At 39.8% G+C, this 19,142-nt stretch overlaps 1 protein-coding gene across 10 annotated transcripts in view; it reads left to right on the top strand.

Annotated features, from left to right (window-relative positions):
• Positions 1–19,142, top strand: part of PPFIBP1 (PPFIA binding protein 1) — a 153,711-nt gene that overhangs the window by 40,938 nt on the left and 93,631 nt on the right. For 9 of the 10 annotated variants that reach the window (XM_064479144.1, XM_064479148.1, XM_031443893.2 and 6 more), the window contains exon 2: positions 11,008–11,103. The gene's annotated coding sequence lies outside the window, so the exon portion shown is untranslated. Of the gene's footprint in view, positions 1–7,053; positions 7,073–11,007; positions 11,104–19,142 lie in introns of those variants that run through there. The other variant, XM_064479151.1, reaches the window with a different exon arrangement.

Raw genomic sequence — 19,142 nt, forward strand, 5'->3', positions numbered from 1 at the left:
TCCTCTTCCCTCCGTTCTCTCTGCTGGCTCACATTTTCAGAAACCATAATTGCATCCCCTGCCTCCAGATTCATCTTCTGATGCTGTCTCCAGGATGAACTTCTTGAGATGAAATTTGATTGTGTTTTTCTCCTGCTTTAAAGTCGTCTGCAGTGGTCTCAGACTTTCTGTTAGGGTACTGCTGCCACTAATTTGTGAGCGTCTCCTCCTGTCTATGTATATTTATTATAAATAATATACACATTGCACAAATATATTAAATATTTTAAACTCAAATGTAGGAATTAAAAGGATATAAAAATGTTTTAAAATAATGTGATATTTATTAATGGTGTTAAAAACTGTAATAAATACTCTCAATTTTTAAAATTTTTGACTCTTTTTCCCTTTCATTCAATGATAATTCTAGTGAGAGTAATGTGATTGCAAATGCTTCCTTATTTTAAGAAATCTGTTTCCACTTTGTGATACGGTCATTTTAAGGTCTGCTTCTAAGTTCATTTTATTTAAATAATTATTTTTTAAGCTGTCATCATTGAAAAAGTTAATTTATAAGGCACATATAGATCCACATGGGAGACATGCAATTTGGTTGAGATCAGCCAGTAAATTGCAATCTAGTGTAGTTTTCTGAGGGGTTAAGAAGAGCAGACCTTCTGGGGTTAAAGTGCCTAGGCTGGAATCCTATCTTGGCTGGTTACTAGATTAGCGAATTTGCTTAATCTCTGTGTATCTCAGTTTTTATATCTGTGAAATGAAGTACCAATAGTCTCTCCATCAGGGATAGTGTTGAAGATTGAATGTTAACACACATCAGGCCCTGAGAATAGTCATCAATAAATGGTATCTATTGTGTTCTTCTTTAATGTTAATTAATTAAAAAAAAAAAAAAAGAATGGGAACATGTGGCAATTTCCTATATTTAATAGGGCTTTACAAGTGCAAACTCTTAACTTTGTACATTTTAAGAACAGATTAGAAAATTCTGTGTTCACATTTTTAGAGAATGCAGATAGGAGAGATTTTTATGGATGTGACATTATTTGGGGGAAAAAAAAACCCACAGTGGAAATATTTTCAAATTTCTTATTTTCAAAACGCACACGTTTCTTTCGGAAACATTTCTTGCTGTGACAGTGTCATCTTTACGGTAGACGGACCAGGGACCCGGTATGGATTGTGTGATTCGAACAAGCAGAGGTAGCAGACTCTCCCATTTCTGGTGTCAGTTGTGTATACATTACTTGTGTCATCATCCATCCATGGTGTTCTTCCATTACTGGTGTTATCATCCATCTATGGTGACTTTAAGCCATTTGTCCATTTTTGTGGGAGTCAGCTTGGTTAAATTAGAATGATACCATCGTCGATCCATCCATCCACTTATGGGTGCGTGTAAACTGTAATACCTCGTGGCTGTGGAACTCCCGGTCTCCCTTCAGAGTCCTTTGGCATCTTGTGTGACCATCTGGCATCTGGGCTGAGAGAGAGTGCCAGTGGCAATGCATTCATAAAATGTTAGTGAAATTTGGTCTCCCTCCCTGCCTTCCTGGAAGTCTGGTATTGTCTTCCTCGTAACAGATCGTTAGCCTGGCCAATCGTGTCTTCTGGTCCAGCTGCCGAGGGCACCGTGCTGGTCCACGCCTCTGCCTTTTGCTCTCTGCTCCTCCCCATGCCCCACGTGCTCCTCCTCACTCCTGTGCACAGGTCTGTACATTCATACAGCAACAGAGGGTAGATATTTTGGATCCTATTGTCTTTAGTTAAAAGTATGTCAAACTTTTGTTTCATTATGCTCTTCATTATGACAACCTGGGTGGTTTCTTAGCTTTATTGTTTTGACATCTCTGATGTTGGTTAAATTACTCACTAGCCCTCTAAAAATAGTTACTGTTATTTAGAATTTGGTGATGAACACCTTTGTGCATATTAAATTTTGTTTTAAGCAAATTATTTCCTAAGATAAATGCACTGGAGTGGAATTACTGACTCCTACTGCAGCAGAGCTTTAATGCTTCCCTAAAGTACGGAAGAATTAAATACGTTGCCAGTTACAATAAATGACCAGCAATTTCACTACAACGTTGGAACTGTGAATATTAGGATTTTTTGGTTTGTTTTAGTATATGTAAAACAGTAATTCAGGGCTACTTAATATACATTTTTGGTTATCTTCTAATGAAATTTTCCCTATGTATTTATGTATATTTTTTTCTCTTGTGAGACTGTGGTTTAGAATTTTTTTCCTTAAAAGTATAAACACTTAAACTTGTATTTTATATATCTATAATAATCATTTCTTTTATCCAGTATGGCATTTCTATTAGCATCTCTAAAGAAAAGATACCTCTAATATTATTCTGCCCGTTTGTTGGATGAGGAAACTTGAGGCTTAGGTTAAGTAAGTTGACCAAAAGTTACGAAAAGTTATGGACCTAGAATATTAAAACCCAGGCAGATCTGCTCCAAATTCTACATTTTGAGTCATCATGCTTTGCTCCCTTTGACAGAAGTAGTACATAATCTTTATTGTAAAATTATAAAAATAAAGATAAGCAAAGAAGAAAAGAAAATCACACTCATTTGAAATTACATCGCTGCCAGCCTGCTGCAGTATGACACCCTATCTCAGAGGGGGGCAGAAGACCTATCACTAGGAGTGGGGGTGGTTTTGGAAAAACATGCACAGACTTCTCCCTTCATTTGCCACCTCCACCCCCCATTTCCGCTCCATCCCTTTCTAATAAAAGCTGGGACTTCTCTGCAGGGTCAGTGATGAAGAGGAAGAAGGAGGCATTGAAAACCATAGATGGTTATCCTTGCTGATTTTTTACCTTATGTACATGTGTATTTACAGAAATCAATTAATATATCATGAATGTCCTTCCGTGTCATTGATTGTTGGTAACATCCCCCTGCCTCCGTGACCTTGGCCTGCTTGATATTCTGTCCAATGAATGTACCCCAATATAGCTACTGCTGGACACGATTAGATTGTTCCCATCTTTTCTTACTATAAATAACGCTGTGAAAATTAGGTGCAAAATCTGCCTACTTGTCCAGGTATTTAGCTTAATTAATATGGAATGCTGGGTCAAAGGCTGTTACATTTTTAAGGCTTTTGATAACCACTGCCAGTTGCCAATATACCCTTGAAAAAAACATCTACCAGTTTGGCCCCTGATAGAATGAGAAAGGGGGCAAGGAGAGGGAAAGAAAGAGAGCGAACAATTTCTTGATGGGGTGAAAAGATTAGGAAAAGCTAGGATGTCAGCCTTTGATGGTAGGATTGGAAGGAAATAGGGTTGCCTTTTCGTGAGATAGAACCTTTGGTGATAGGTGAGCTGCATTTTGTCCCTTGTATTATTAGTTTCTTTACTTTCTTATCTGTGGTTAGGGGTACATGAGGAGTGGAGCATTAAACTTTTCATCCTGTATCCTTTTTTAGAGTTGCAGTGGTTTCTCTTTTGAGACTTAGAAAATATTAGAAAATATGTAGGTTGTTGTGTCTTTCTGCATGTGGAAGCTGAAAATTAACTAGGTATTTTAACTGGTGTTCTCCTAAAAGAATATATCCTTTTCCCTATTCTAGTTTAAGTAAATCTTTAAAGCTCCATTGTCTTAATGTTGGTTGACAGGATTTTTTTTTTTTAAAGGTAGCAGAGTAGGACTTATCTTAGGCAGGAAACCCTCAGTTTTGGATGTAACTCTTGGGCACTTCTTTATTATAAGGTGGTCTTATATTTTGAATGTCCCACTGTAAGCCTATATATATATTTTTTTCAGTTCCTTGTATTTCAGGAGTGTAATTCTTAGGAAGTAAGTCAGTGAACCCACCAACCCACTTCTTTCTAAGTACATGTGATGCCGAGATGATGAATCTTGTATGATAATGAAAGTGCATGTGTTCCACGTGGGGCCGTTTAACGGGAAGCGTCCTCACTGCTTGGTCAGCAATGATAGAGTTCATAGCGGGCCAACCCCCTTTCCAGAGCTGTGGTGACCTCACTGGGCTACACTGGTTCTCAGAGTTCTCCTGGCATGATAAGTGTCGTATACCAGTCAGCTGAAGTCATTGTTTTTATTCAAACAATCAGTACACAAATTTAACACGAGTTCAGAATGCTCTCTCAGAAGACTGCTCGTGGGATTGAAGTGGTTTGACTTCATACTTTCTGAATGATATTTGCAATAACACATTAATGATGTAGGTGAGGACTTGATTCTACAAGATTTCTTGGGTATGGAGGCCAGAGTTTTAGGGGCGGTGCAAGTGTTTTTCCTACATTTTCATTAGGGCATATTTTAGAGCATTTATAGAATATTGTTCCCTCTGAGGACACAGCTGACTGTAGTTAGCAATCTCTGATTTCTACCAAACTACCCCCAAGCTTCAAGTAGTGTGCAAATAATGGGAACATCTACTCTAAAATTCTGGCCCCCAATTAAAATCCATTCTTTAAATGTATGTAGAAAATGTAGATTTTGCATTATAGTTCATAATATTTTCATATGAAGTTTTAACATGTTATGTAAAATTTTTGCTATGGTCCATGGTATTTGTCATTAAAAAAAGTTTAAAGTATTTGTCACAAAAGAAAATCAGCGGGCTTGGAAGTTCAACTGTGTTCATTCTCTCACCCCAACCCCCAGCATACTGCCCCATGGCATGTACCTGTTTATTTTTGTATAGAACTTTATGGCTGACTTGTGGGGGAAGGTGTAGCCCAGTGGCAGAGTGCACGCCTAGCATGCACGAGGTCCTGGGTTCAAGCCCTAGTACCTCTATTAAAAATAAGTAAATAAACATAATTACCCCCCCACCCCCACCAAAAAAAAAACCTTTGTGCCTGACTAATCATTCCAATCAATTCAGTAAAAACTTGCAAAGAGTAACCACTTTTGAATTCCGAAACTGCTTAGAATCTTTTAGTTAAGTTCTTTCCGTGGGGGATAAAATAATTTGCCAGTATTGGCAAAGCTGGGCACAAAACTTTAGAATTAAAAGAAAAAAAGGCAAGCCATTACTAACCACTACAAATATGATTATGAAGCAACATGTCAGTTTAAAAATATGTGACCCTTATTTGATGTAATATGTCAACAGACATTGTGAATAATCAAATTTTGGAACTTTGAGGGAAATTTGACTGTATTGAATTTGATTTTGGCATGGAAAATGGGTTCACTGAGGACTTTGGGACAATGGAGATGATGAGATTATTCATTCAGCTGGTATTTACAGTGTTTAGTACTGTGAGAACACACAAAAAAACTGTACACTTAACCCCTTTAACACATAAGGGATTAGTCCAAAGCCCTTTGTCCAGCCTCAGATTTGCAAATATACTGTAACATATAATTTCTTCAACTCTTTAACTTCTTTATTTTATTTCTTATGTTTTGGCTAAGAGCCATCACTTTCTTGTACTGCTTAATTTGATTTTTGCTTCTATCACTCGTCCTCGCCCTTGGCTTTTGTCTGATCATTCCACAAAGAAAGAAGTTTTAAATCTGTTCATATGAGTTGCTGGATAGGCAGAAAACAAAGCCGTGTTGGAATACAGATGTTCATGGTTGACTGGGCCCCCTGTAACTAACCAGCCAAACAGCCCAAACTTGTAATTTACATTTGCTTCTCAGCTCAACTAGCCTTACTTGTTGGGCACCTTGAACCTAAAATTTGAAAATGCCAAGGGTCTCTTTGAAAGAATCTATTCTTTGGTAACAAAGTCTGATTGAGGAGGCAAAACATACTTTGGGAATATTTAAACAGTGAAAACCAATGTGTGATCAGACGCCAGGATGAACGAATGTGTCGAAATACGAAATGCTGTTGGCAAGGAAGGGGAGGTCTACAAAGGGACATAATATAAAAGGCTTTATTATTGGAGCAGGACGTAAGAACTGGCTGCAGATATAGTTTTGAGCGTGGTTAGGCATCAACCTGAGTTACTTGGTTGTAATTCTTGCATACTCCGTTTCCACTCAAAGGGAGCTTTCCAGTCAAAGGGAGCCAGCATTTTGGACCCATGTCTGTCTGGCTTTGAAGTTTATGGTGTAAACCTTTGTCCTACAACTTTATAAACTTGACTACTGTAAGGTTCTCCCATCCTTCAAGGTCCACCACAGTGATGGCCTCTCTCTAAAGTCTTTTTAGATCCCCTCATCAGAGTCCTGTAGTGCTTTGAACCTTTTTTTTTTCAAATCAATTTTATTTTATTCTTTTTTTTTTTTTTTTTTTGATGGGGATACCGGGGATTGAACCCAGGACCTTGTGCATGCTAAGCATGTGCTCTACCACTGAGCTATACCCACCTCCTCGTGGAACCTTTAAAACACAGCCTTAGTTTAGTCTTCTGTGTACTTGTTTACCCTGCTAGATCATGAGGGTTCAACGCTCACAGGAGATACAAATTATATCCTACAGTGTTTAACACAGTGATCTGGCCTGTACCCTGGATGTGATGAAGGCAGTAGAAGAGGAAATAGAGTAAGGAGTGAGTACATCCTTAGAAGCAGGAGTAGACATCACGTGCTGAGGAAACAGGCCATCCTGGTTACGCGAAAGACCAAAAACAGAAGGAGGAAGATTGGAAAAGTAGGTAAGGAATGAAAATGAGGAAGGTCTTAAATGTCATACTCAAGGATTTGGACTTGACTCTGCAGACATGGGAAACTAACTAATGATTAGCCTAATTAGAAATTTGGCCAAGACCATCTCTATCTAAATGTGAAACTGATGCTGAGTAATTGAGCAATGTGTTTTCCCCTCACTTTATTTGGGTCGTGGAAACCTGTCTCAGTACGGAAGAGCACTGAGTCATGTTTAGGTGACACGTTTCCTCCAGACATCCTGGAGAACTTCAGGAAGTGGTGGGGATGACTCAGTTAAGGGGACACTTCCCTGGACCACGTGACAGTTGAGGTCTGGACAGAGCTCCCTTTCCAGGCGATGAAGAGCAGTCATTCCATAGTTTCTGTTGGTGCTCCCTGAGCCTTTTCCCAGATGGAAACCAGGTGGAGAATAAGATGCAATGGGAACACATTTGGAAGAATTAGCGTCTCTCTGGTAAGTATCGTGAAGGCTTTCTGAAGGGCTGGAACTGCCTGGAGAGGCCTCATTTACCGAGGGAAAGATAGACATTGGTCAGTTCTTTTGATCGTTTGATTGCTTGTGGTAAAGAAAATAAAGAGTATCGTGGGCTTTTGTATCCCCCATACCCCAAGGTTAGCTCTGATCTTGGAATCGGAAGGCTCTTAAAAGTCTATGGAAGTTCATTTATCTTATCATTTTAGGTATCTTATCCTAAACCTAAAGTGCACAGGGGTGCACTTTACTGGCTTGCCCAACATTTCTCACAAACCTTTTGAGATTTCCTTTTATTATCTACAACTTTTATGAAATTAAAATAATAATCAGTACAGCACAGAGATGAATAATACCAGCTTGGGACCTAGGTTGCCTGAGTTCTGATCCTAACTTTTCCACTTAACAGCGGTGTGACCTTAAGCAAGTTATTTAACCCCTCTGCCTTAGTTTTCCTTATCCATAAGATGGGGATAATCACTTACTTACCTCACAGGATTTTCGCCAGAATTAAATGAATGAATATTTTGTCCATTTACTAAAAGTAAAGCCGCTAGAATAGTGCCTGGTACATAGGTTCCCAATAAAGACGACCTGTTGTTGTGTTGTAAGTAAGACAATTAAAGCAGCTAAAGGTGAAATGACTTAGGGAGTCACCCAGTGAGATGACTACACCAGGGTTATTATTTCTCATTTTAGGATTTGTTTCCTAGACCAGAGGTCAGCAAACTTTTTCTTAAAGGGCCAGATCAGATAATTCATATTTTATGTTCTGCAGACCTTACTTACTGTCTCTGTTGCAACTACTCAGCTCTGTCATCGTGTCTTGCAAAAGCAGCCACAGACAATATGTAAACAAATGAGGATGGCTGTGTGCCAATAAAACTTTATGAAAACAGATGGCAGACAGCACTTGCCCTGCCTCCTGCTGTAGACACTTAAGTCTAACGTGAGTAGAGACTTTGGATTCTGTTTCAAGTACGAAGTATGGCGTTATTATAATAAACAGTAGCTTCACTTCTAATGATTATTGGTCTCGCATGTTACTCAGCTCTGATGGCCATGCTGTACAAGATCAAAGGGATTTGGAAAACAGGCAGTAGTAATAAATGTGTTTTCCAGCTCGAAGCGATGTACAGAAGTCACTTACTTAGTGGCTTGGAGAATTTTCTTGGTAGTTGAAATCGGAGATTTGGGCAGGGTGTTAAGGATTTGTTTTATTATACGGATGCACATACAGGCTGTTTTTTGTCTTTTTGTTTTTTGGTTTTTTGTGATCTCTATATAGGAAAGGTTTGTGAGTCATAGAAAAAGTTTTGTAGTTATCCTTGTCATTACACTAGGGTTTTTGTACTAGGAATGTGGTTTGCATGGGGTTAGATTTTTTTTTATGGCTTACTTTTCAGTTTAATAACGTGTTCTTTTTAAATTAAGCTTGTCAGCGAGCCTTTCTGTGAGTGGTTGGCTGTGTTGGTTAGTGCGTATTTATAGCTTATGTCTGTTTCTGAGGAAGCGACTAAAGCCTCTTGAATTCGATCAAAACTGTACAACAAAGGATAGCTTTGACTTACTTAAACCAGGCTCACGATGGGAAGTCAAAAAAAAAATCTAATGGTTCATGTTTATAAATGTTTTTTATGTATTCTGTCCCGGTTGGGCCAGATAATCAGAGTTCTGTGCTCAGGGAGGGATTGAATATCCTTAGTGCCTCTTAGTTAACATGAAATTCCTCTGGAGCAAGTTCAGGCAACACTTTCTTATAAGACTTTAAAAAAAAAAAAAGTCATTTTCTAATTGTATGTGTTGCTTGGAACTGGCTCTTACAGATGTAAGTGGCCCTGATGTGTGAAGTACCTAAACTTTGCACATGTAATTTCTAGCAAGGAGGCTGATGGGGTGGGGCAGGGCCTGGAGTGGGGGTGTGCCTGGCTCCCAGGAGCCTCTGCATCTTGCTCCCTGCTGGGGCCTCCTGTTTCCCAGCCTCTGGAATATCCACCGGCCCTCCTCACCCTAGTCTCGACCCCTCGCTGGCAGCTCGGCCCTCACAGCGGCGCAGAGGTCCCACATTCCGCTCTTTGTTCCAGGGCACTGGGTGGGAAGGAAGGCAAGGCCTGGCTCCTGCCTGCTCAGGCCTGGGCCGACCTGTGCTCTGGGACCCAGGCTGGAACTCACATTTTCCCATCAAGTCTCTGTTAGAAATGGTGGTTGGATTTGGAGGGTGATTATGGTTCTAGATCAGCTATGTTTAGAGCTCATTGTGATTTCTGCCCTAGCTTTTAATGGAATCACCCGTTTAGTTTGAACCCTTTTATAAGCAGCTCAAGGAACCAATCCTCCAGCCAAATCTTGGATCAAAATATAAAACAGATAAAGGGGAGATTGCTCCATCCACTACCACCCTCCCCCCAGCTCTGCCTGCTTCCATTCTTAAAATCACCCATGGGGTAGGGTTCCTAGACACTCACGTTGAAAACTGCTGATTAACATGTGTTTACTTCTGGAGCACTCTTTTTAAAAATCGGGCTTGCCTCTTTGTGCGTCATTTGCTTAAAATTTGCCTGGACTGGTGTGTATAAATTGGTCATACATGAAGCTGGTTTTAGGAGAGGCTGAAATGAACAGAAACTTAACTTGAGAAATTCCTTCAAGACAACCTCTATCCCCCATTCATGCCTAAATTCCATTGTCAGTAACGTGTTTTATTTTCAGTGTTAAGCACCTGCCTCTTCTCAAGCTTTTTTTTTTTTTTAAATGAAAATGTTCTCAAGAAGCACATCCATTAAGTTGTTGGAATCTTGGAGCTGATCTTGTTGCTTCTCTACTTAATTAAACATCTGGGGTCACTGACTTCTCAAAAGGGCAGAGAGAAGGAAGCAGCTATGCTTCCTATTTCACAGTTTTGTCTAGGACTGGCCCCGGTCTTATATACGTTTGAAAAACACATGTGAGGTGACGTCTCTAGTATTCAACTTGGAGATACTCAGCTTTCTTGGGAGGTGGAGGTAGTTATGAAGTCTTTGAAGAATGAGCACCTCAAAAGGAACTTCTACTATTCCTAAATATTTCCTCACCACCAAAATCTCCTTTACTGCTATGATGGTGAGGATATACATGCCCATATACATATTACTGGGAATTTTTTTCCCAAGTATATGTTATTTAAAAGAGATAGGGGAATCAGAATCACAGGTCTAAAAAACAGACATTCAAATATTAACTGCTACAGATAAAATAGATTAAAAAATTTTTCTTCTGTGTAGCACAGGGAATGATAATCAATATCTTGTAACCTATAATGAAAAAGAATATGAAAATGAATATATGTATGTGTATGTATGACTGAAACATTATGCTGTACATCAGAAATTGATACATTGTAACTAACTATACTTCAAATAAAAAACCCCCAGCAATTAAAAACAAGCAAGTCTAAAAAACACTGTATATGTTTCTATATAATGTCTATGTATTTTTCTTGGGCACGAAGAGAATAAATTTCCTCACTTTTTTAACCTTAACTAAATATTGGTAAACTATGGTTCATTCATGTACTCAGCAGACAGAGAGTACCTAACTCTACAGTGTATTTTATAGTGAGCCAGGTACTTTGTGCTGTAAAAATTAATGATGATGGTTTTCTGCTGAAGTTCAGGCTTCAAGGAATATTTGAGGTTGTCCGGTAACTGAGGAAGTAAGGAAAGAGCTAGGTGGGGAGGGGTGATAGGGAGGCGGAAGGAACAACGGAATGAGAGATGGAAGGAAGTTAGTTAAATCTACTGGTCCTTAACATATTTTATGGTTTTTAATTGCACATGTGTTATCTAGTTTGATGTTCTTTGCTGAGAAACTAATTTACCATCTAATTGACTTCTAATTTGAAGTTAGTTTTAATTTATCTTTTTTATATTTCTTTTCAGCCTAAAACAACTTAATGGATCAGATTGCTAAGAAGTACATGGAAGATTTGAAGAGCTGAAGAAAAAAAATCAGCATTAAACTTGGCTTTTTAGAACGTAAGTGAACTCCCTCCTCACCACTGTTCATTTGTGGCATCTTTTAAAGCCTGTAATTACCTCTCTGTCCGCTCAGTGTTTGCATTTTTTCCCAGTCGTAAAGTTACTAGACTGTATAGTGTACTCATTAAGACTATGAGAATTTATCACCCACCCCCGTCTTTAAAAATGTTTTAATTCTAAAAGTCACATGACTAACATAGGTGCCTGTGGAACTTAGACATGTTGTGACAGTCAGTGAGCAAATCTCTGCTTGGCTCCGAGAAGGAAAACACAGACCTGGTAGCACTTAAAAAGCACCGCCCTTTTCTTAAATCCTTTATTGCTCTTTGCCCCGCAGATCGTTTTAGTGCCTCCTGTAAGTCAGTGAGAATTGTAGGTCGACCCGTTAATGATCCCGTAGGCTTAGAAAAATGAGGTGTTTTTGTGTAAGCTTATTTACTCCTTTTCTCGCTGTTTCTCTTGCTGAGTAATGAGAATAATACTTAACTATTTATTCAACTTCAATTAAGTGACAGGCACTTGACTAATTCAGTTCAAGCAATATTCACTCAATGAATACTTTTTCTGAGTGCTTGCCACGTGCCAGGCACTGCTCTGACACTGTTACCTCATAACCCTTGTGGCAACCTTGCAAAGTGGGAGTTGATATTTCGGGGACTCAGATGAGGATGCTGAAGTTCAGAGAGAGGGAGGGAGCGTGCAGACGATCATGCAGCCAGGAAAGGGAAGAATCTAGGGTGTGAACACAATGCCGTGTGACTTCTCTGATTTGCCGTATTCCAATAGCGTTTAAATGCTCATCCTGGCACCGTTGTTGGTAGGAGCCCGGAACCTTCCGGGTTATGTTCCTAAGGGGAATGTGATCCTAATCCTTCTAAACCTTGGCTATAGTCACAGCAAGGAAGGAAGTTCAGAGAAACATCCTCCCAAGTTTGAGAGGTAGCTTTGGTACCTGGATGGGAAGTTGAGATCCAGTGTCTAGACCCAGCCTTTTCATGGATTTCCTGTGTGCCTTTGAGATATTTCACATCTACAGGAAGCAGTTACTTGTATGCTGACAAGGGGAGCAGACCAGATGTCCTCCAGGGTCTCTTTCGGTCAGCTTTTTGTTGAAGTATCTTATACACAAAGCAAAGTGCATGCATCGTAAGTGGATGGCTTAGTGGGGAGGCTATAGCCCAAGTGGTAGAGCACAGGCTTGGCATGCACGAGGTCCCGGGTTCAATCCCCAGTACCTCCTCTAAAAATAAATAAATAAACCAAATTACCCACCCCCCAAAAAAACCTAAAAAAAAAGTGGATGACTTTATGGACTGATTGTCACAAAGTGGACACATCTGTGTAACCAGCCCAAGATTAACAGAAAATTACCAGCATCCCAGAGCTCTCCTCCCCTAATGCTCCCAGGAGTAACCAATTTCCTGATTTCTAATGCTGTTGATAGTTTTGCCTATTGTTAAAGTTTATATAAATAGAATCATATGGTATATATTCTTCTGTGTCTGGCTTATTTTGCTTATTACATTCGTGATTCATCTCTGACAATGCAGATGGTTGATTTTTTTCATGCTCCTTACTATCATGGTATTCAGTTGTATATTTGTTTTATAGTCGCTGGCCATTTGGGTGGTTTCCAGTTTGGATGTATTACAGATGGCGCTCCAGTGAATGATTCTGTGCATATCTTTTGGCGATGACTGTATTTTGTTCAGGGACTGCTCAGTAATTTGGACTCAGCAGCCCTGTGGAATGATGTTGAAGTAAACATCTTTGAAAGCAGACAAGTTGATTTTATGTGGGCGGGTGGTGTGTCTGCTTCAGTGTGAAGTTCTGAGCTCGCTGTCAGGAACAGATGAAGACGTCTTCGTAGGTTACTCTCTGGGGCTGTGGCCGCTGGAAGCTCTCTCTGGTAAGTGTATGATGTGACCAGACTGGGTTCAGGAAGGGATTATGAAGAGGAAGAGAAAATTGATCTGGAAGACAGGTGCGTCTGGGCTCCCCTAGAAACAGGAGGTTGTCACCAGCCAGATCAGGAGCCCGGAAAAGCGACAACCTAGAGGAAGAATCAGCTCAGGGGACTGAAGAGTCTAGGAGACCGAACAAAGAAATAAAAATTGATCTGAGCAAGGAAGCTGGAGACCTCAAGGCTATTTTTGAGCGAATTTATTAAGTCTAACGTTTGTTTTGAGGAAGCTTTGAAAAAGCAGTCTGTAAAGTATTTGAGACAAGAATGAACTTAGCAAAATCACCAAACTAGGAATATATTCTGAACAAATACAGGATCACAGCTCCACCACCTTCTTTCCCCACGATTTCTGCGTGTCAGCTTCCTGATCTGTGAAATGGGGCTATTGTTATGCCTGCCTTGCAGCTTTGCTGTGACAATCTGCTGCACGAGTATGCTGCTGGCCGAATGGTGCTGACACTAAAAATAAGAACCATTATTTTTACTCTTTTTCTGATTTTTGTTATTACTGATATTACCTGTTTGGCTCTGTCTCTGATACTTTGTAGAAGTTTTCAGATCATTTTTTAAACATAAGAGATTCACTTAGTTTCTTTTTTAAATACGGTGAACACTAACAAAAATATTTTCCTACACTAACAAAAATATTTTCCTACTTGCCCCGCCTTAAGCTGAAACTCAGAGGAAAGATGAAGGGAAACATTTGTCCCTGTGTCCTTGGCAGGTCCCTCCCCAGGCTGAGTCAGTGAAGACACTCTTGGCTGTTGGAACTGCTTTACTCAGTGTGTTCAAGAAGCAGCCAGAGGAGCTGAGATTCACAGGAAAGCTGGGTCGTTTTGCACAGAGGAAAATAATTTCTGTAGTGTGCTCTCAATCCTTGCCAAGCATTTTGCAAACAAGTGTCCTTATTTACCAGGGAGCTTTGGAGAGAGGCTTGTGGGTGATTGACTACAGACACAGCTGGTACAGGGTGTCTGTTCCAGCTGGCCATGGTTGGGGACATCTTTCCACCTGTTGGTGAATTCTGGCCCAGCCATTGGGGCATATGGTGTAGATGAAGCTTCATTTTGCCCTCGGTGAGATTATGATCTAACAAGTGAATAATCCAGTGTTCTAAAAAAGAAACTTTTAGATACAAATGAACTTATTTACAAAACAGAAACAGACACACAGACATAAAAAACAAACTTATGGTTACCAGAGGGGAAAGGGAGTGGGAAGGGATAAATTGGGAGTTCGAGATTTGCAGATACTGATTACTATATATAAAATTAAATAAACAACAGGTTTCTACTGTATAGTGCAGGGAACTGTATTCAGTATCTTGTAGTAACCTATAATGAAAAAGAATATGAAAAGGAATATATGTATGTGTATGTATGACTGAAACATGTTGTACGTCAGAAATTGACACAGCACTGTAAACTAATTTTAAAAAGAGAAAAAAAGAGAAACTTTTAGAATGAATTGAGTCAAAGAGAACATTTGACCCAAGACTCTGAAATTCTAGTGCTGACTTCTCTACTAATTAACTGTGGAGCTTAAGGTATATGATTAATCCTGGGTCTCAGCTTTCTCATCTGTAAAATCAGAAGGTTAGATGGGGACTTTGAGGCACAAGGGAATTCTGTGAAGTCTCTAAAAGTAATAATACCTGGTTTTGGGTGTAGTTGCGTTTTTCTAAATGTTGTATTCTTTCATGGGTTGATCACAAGGCGAAAGTTTTTGTGACAACAGATTTTGGCACTTATGATAGTAGGGGAAGGAATAGTTTTAAGATGTGACCTCAGTTCACAAAATTGTTAATGTCCGCAGCAGATAAAAAACAGATGACCACAGATTTAATGCCATCCCTATCAAATTCCCCAGGACAGTTTTTCACAGAACTGGAACAAATAATCATAAAATTTATATGAAATCACAAAAGACCCAGAATTGCCAAAGCAATACTGAAGAAAAAGAAGGAAGCTGCAGGAATAACAGCCTTCAGACAATATTACAGAGCTACAGAAATCAAAACAGCGTGGTATTGATACAAAAACAGACATATGGACCAATTTAGCAGGATATAGAACCCAGAAATAAACCCACAAACTTTTGATCAATTAATCTTTGACAAAGGAGGCAAGAACATACAATGGAGTAAAGACAGTCTCTTCAGCAAATGGTGTTAGGAAAACTGGACAGTAGCATGTAAAGCAGTGAAGCTAGAGCACTCCCTTACACCATACATAAAAAAATAAACACAAAATGGCTTAAAAACTTAAACATAAGATAAGACACTATAAACCTCTTAGAAGAAAACATAGGCAAAACATTCTCTGACATAAATCTCAGCAGTGTTCTCCTAGGGCAGTTACCCAGGCAATAGAAATAAGAGCAAAAATAAACAAATAGGACCTAATTAAACTTATAAACTTTTGCGCAGCAAAGGAAACCATAAGCAAAACAAAAGACCTACAGAATAGGAGAAAAGTTGCAAAAGATGAGACTGACAAGTGCTTAATCTCCAGAATATATAAACAGCTCATACAACTTAATAAGAAAAAAACCAAACAACCCAATCCAAAAATGAGCAGAAGTCCTAAACAAACAATTCTCCAGTGAAAACATACAAATGGCCAATAGGCACATGAAAAAATGCTCAATATCACTAATTATCAGAGAAATGCAAATCAAAACTACAGTGAGGTATCACCTCCCACCAGTCAGAATGACCATCATTCAAAAGTCCACAAACAATAAATGCTGGAGAGGCTGTGGAGAGAAGGGAACCCTCCTACACTGCTGGTGGGAACGTAGTTTGGTGTATCCATTACGGAAAACAGTATGGAGATTCCTCAAAAAACTAAAAACAGACTTATCATATGATCCAGCAATCCCACTTCTGGTCATATATCCAGAGGGAACCTTGATTCAAAAAGATACATGCACCCCAGTGTTCATAACAGCACTGTATACAATAGCCAAGACATGGAAACAACCTAAATGTCCATTGACAGATGGCTGGGTAAAGAAGCTGTGGTATATTTATACAATGGAATGCTACTCAGCCATAAAAAAGAATAAAATAATGCCATTTGCAGCAACATGGATGGACCTGGAGATGGTCATTCTAAGTGAAATAAGCCAGAAAGAGAAATACCACATGATACAATTTATATGTGGAATCTTAAAAAAAAAAAAAGACAAACTTTATTTGCAAAACAGAAACAGACTCCCAGACATAGAGAACAAACTTGTAGTTACCGGTGGGGAGGGTGACGGGAAGGGATAAATTGGGAGTTAGAGATTTGCACATACTAACTGATATATATAAAACAGATAAACAACAAGTTCATACCGTACAGCACAGGGAACTAGATTCAATATCTTGTAGTAACTTAATGGTGAAAGAGAATGTGAAAATGAATATATGTATATTCACGTATGACTGAAGCATTATGCTGTACACTGGAAATTGACACATTGTAAACTGACTATATGTCAATAAAATATATATATATATGTATATATATACACACAACCCCCCCCTCAAAACAGGTGACCAGATGGTTGTGACTGATTTAAGGCTGTGTGAGTATATATAAATTCATTTTCTCACCAACCCCTACTTTAACTAGCTCACATACACTTGCTTTATTCATTAAAGGATGTTTGTATTTTTGTTAAACTACAAAAAGAAATATTCAAGACATTGCATTAAATACATGGCATAGCTGGATTACGAAAGGTGTGTCTGGCTTTATCTCATGTCTCTATTTAAATTCTCGGTTCTCACGGTACAGTCACACAGTTGGGAGTGTCACACATTAAATTTGGGTTTGTTTTGTTGTTCCAGACGTTGAAGAAAATATTTATTTGAAAAACGATATTGAAAAATTAGCATTGAAATGAAATACTGGGTTCAGTTGAATGAATAAAATAAGAATCCTCGATAGTGTTCTCGCTTAATGACTTTTAAGTTCTGACCTCTGTCCTCTTATACCCAAGGGTATCTGTAAGAAGCTGATACAAGAGGACATATAGGAAGGAATTAAAGTAAACTGGAAACTTTGGAATATTTGTACTTCGAGCCATTTGGATGTTCTAGCAATTGGCAAATGGAAATACTGTTTGCCCCAGAGCCCAGGCCACACCCGAGTCTCTCTGGTGTGGCAATTGTCCTTGAGGTCACCGGTGATGATGGTGAAAGCTGTCCAGTTCTGCTTTTGAGGCCGAGTGGACCCAGGCAGAGGAATGAGGTGGGGCTTCTCGCCTGGCCTGGTCCCTGCCTTCTCTTCTCGAGGCCGATGAAGGCCGTGGGGATGGCCAGTCATCACTCAGGCCTGCCCACGTGGTCACTCCACCTGGGCGTGCGGTGGTTTCTGAGCAGCTGAGATAATGTCATCCCTGAAGAAAAGCATCCACCACAGCTCTGTCCCTTTGTGCCTTTTCTTCCATACCCTTCTTGCCATCTCTGTCACTTTAATTATTACATGGGCTCTGAGGTCTCCTGACTACATATCGTGGACCTGACATTCTATTTTTTGGGGGGTGGGGTGGGGGAGGTAATTAGGTTCATTTATTTATTTATTCTTAGAGGAGGTACTGGGGGTCGAACCCAGGACCTTGTGCAGGCGGAGCATGCGCTCTACCACTGAGCTATACCCGCTCCCTTTTTTTTTTTTTTTCCTTTTGGTGGGACGTAACATTCTTTATTCCAGGCAATCCGTGCTAAACCTTCCGGACACACTGCCTGGGGAATGGCTGCCTTATTTGGAGTCATGGGCCACATGGGCGGTTTTGTCTCAGGCTTCCCTGGCTCATCATCACTTGAGATAATATGTAAATGAATCTCTTTTCTTTATGAAACTTAGGAAACTTCTTCCTTTTTGTTTTTCTTCCTTCTAGTAACCTCTCCCTCCTTTACCAAATAGCGACCCTCACCCTTACAATCAAATGGGGATTTAGTTCGGCTTCTGGAGCTGTTCCTTCAAACAGATGCTTCCGTGTGTGTGAGCGCAGGGATGGGGTTTGGAGGGCCGCTCAGAGCTCTGTGCCCCACTTACCAAAGCCCACAGCCAGCCCTTTTTTTTTTCTTCCTTTTTATTCCCCTTTTTCCCTTTTCCCCCCTTTTTTCCCTCTTTCCCTTTTTTCCCCTTTTTTCTTTTTTTCTCCCTTTTCCTTGCTTGTTTTCTCCTTGCCTCGTGGGAAACTGGCAGTCAGCGCCTTTGACTTTTTCTCTCCTTACTACAGATATGCAAGAGCGAAACTGTAGACAGACAGAAAGGACATTTTACAGATTTAACAAATAATCAAAATATGTGGTGGGGTGGTGCACATGCTGGCTCTGTAGCTGCACAGGCGGCATGCGTTTCTTTCAAGTCACCGTGCGTTTCTGCCTTTAATGAGGAGGCCTTGGCACCTCTGATGGCACTCAGTTGTGTAGTCTCAGCAGTGTTGTAAGAAGGAAGAAGAGGGTCAAGGGAATTTTGACTCTCGCTTATTGGATCTACGGTTTAATATTGCGATATTTTAGAGAAACCTGGGTTCTGGCACCAGAATTTCAATCAGCGAAGCCTCTCCATCGCTTTGGGAGTGAGGAAGTGGGAGAAGAGATTTCTATCGTTCTTAAATCTGTTATTCAGCAGCAGCCCAAAGCTTCGTGCATCATAATCGCAGAAATGAGGTTGAGTCCCCAGGGTGTGTTCCGTGTTCCTTGTGCACCATAATGCTGGCCTCTCCTTGTCAGATCACAGCCCAGAGCTGCTCCAACCAAAAGAAGGCTTAAATTTGGGGTGTGGCATTTTATAGCCAGTGCAGCGGGATTCAGTTAAGTCTTCAGGCAAAAAACAATACATGCTATCTCCTTAGAAATTAACGGTTGCTTTCAGAGCTTGAAATAGCCTTAGACAGCTTCCCGTGACCATTGCGTTGACCTGAGATGTGATCCCTGCCAATGATTAACTCCCAAGTATGATATGGTAGTTGCATTTTAGTTTGTATTTCAAACACGAGTTATTGTTACACCATCATCTCTTGTTTGCGTGTTGGTTTTTACTTTATTCCTTTACCTTCATGGTAGTAA

This window comes from Camelus dromedarius, chromosome 25, assembly GCF_036321535.1.
Source record: "Camelus dromedarius isolate mCamDro1 chromosome 25, mCamDro1.pat, whole genome shotgun sequence".
In the NCBI taxonomy this organism is placed as follows: domain Eukaryota; kingdom Metazoa; phylum Chordata; class Mammalia; order Artiodactyla; family Camelidae; genus Camelus; species Camelus dromedarius.